Genomic DNA, 1,794 nt, shown 5'->3' on the forward strand with positions numbered 1-1,794 from the left:
TATATAATAGATATAAAATGTATATATCTTGAGATGTTTTTAAAACACTAAACAAATGAAATATATATGTTTACAAAATTGAAGACTGAATATTATAAAAATGTCAGTTCTTCACAAGTTAATTCATAAATTTAATAAAATATAAAAAGAAAAAGAAATATAAAATACAATTCCAGGCAAATTTTCCTTGTTTGAACTTTATTAAATAATTCTACAGTTCATCTGTAAAATTACATGAGATCAGGAATGATTTTCTCATTTGGAGTTTCTTTTCCAAATTTTAGATAATAAGCATATATCACATCTGAAAAATAATAATAATATAAATGCTTAAGGCATATTTAATAAGTATGTAATAAGATTTTTAGAATGTGTGTACTTTTTTATATACATGGATCTTGTGATGAGGAAGATACAAGAGATATAAAACAAGTATCGTAGATCTCAAAGAAAAACATTTCTTCTGTCAGGGGACATGGGGAGTCAGGAAAGTCATTATTTCTCATATGTAAATTGACTATTTGAATAACACACTACACTCAGGATTATAATCTGTTCACCTGACATGGTAAATCTTCTACCCTCTGCGAGTCCTTTAACATTACTTATAATTATAAGCTAATTGGAAGCATCCCAAATTCACTGAGGCTTCACACATCTCACTCTTCTAGAAACTGTTGTCTTAGAGTGTCTAGCTTTGCACTCTCTTAGAGAAACTGCTGCTTTCAGCTTTGGAAGCTTAAAAATAAAATGCCTGATAATAAATTATGAGAGTTTCCAAGTTATGAGGGTGGTGACAGTGGCCTTAGGATTTCTGTCTAGATTAGTTTATTTTTTCCTAGGATAAATATTGAAACCAAATGTAAGTTTTGCAATAGAGGCAACCTTGTGTACAGGAAATAGAATGGAATTTGAAATCCACAGACCTGCTTTGAGTCACACCTCCCCCTCTGCCTAACAGAATGATATACAGTGAGCCAGTCCACTATTCATTTTCCTCTTATCGTTCACTAATTCAGTCAATTAACATTAATTGCTCCTCAACCATATACTAAGCACTGTCTCAGCACTAGAAATCAGTAAAAAAGAGAAAAAAGCCATTGCCTGTATAGCTCCTACGTTTTAATTGCCAATACAGACAACAACATCAAAATAATCAAATAAGGACTAATATAGTTTTAAGATAGTTAAAACTGCTTGCAGGAAAATAAGAGTGTAGATGATAGAGTGTGTAGGGATCGTCGGGGAGCAGATTGAAGGAGAAGGTTGATGAGATGGTCAGAGAAGCCTTTCTGAGGCTGTGATGTATAAGTAGCACTGAACCTTGGGAGTTAGCCCTGCAAAGACTAAGAGTAGATCTTTGAGGCAGGAAGTTATTGAAAAGACCCAGGACTGAGGAAAGAACATCAAAGAAGACTAGTATAACTAGAGTGGGTGAGCAAAAGGAGAAGATGGTAGGAGTTGAGGTCAAAGTGGTGACCTCACCACCAGAGCTATCATGGAGATGAAACAGTGTATGTGAGGACAGTCACAGGGTACATAACTCCCTATACAAATGTTAGAGAATGGCAAAGAAACGAAGCCCTGGCGTCCTTGTCATTGGTGTCCTTGTCACTGTCTATAGCCATCTGGATTGACCAAGTAGTTGAAGTTCTGTGTTTGAGTAGAAGAGAATTTGGCAGCTGAGATTTTCCTTTAGATGTCTTGCCAACATTAATCCATTTGCAGCTCAGCAGAGACCACATTGTGTTCTATACAAGGTGTTTATTTCCTGTGCAGAACCAGTCTAGGTCA

The sequence above is a fragment of the Pteropus medius genome, unplaced genomic scaffold, assembly GCF_902729225.1.
Source record: "Pteropus medius unplaced genomic scaffold, Ma_sr-lr_union100, whole genome shotgun sequence".
Lineage (NCBI taxonomy): Eukaryota > Metazoa > Chordata > Mammalia > Chiroptera > Pteropodidae > Pteropus > Pteropus medius.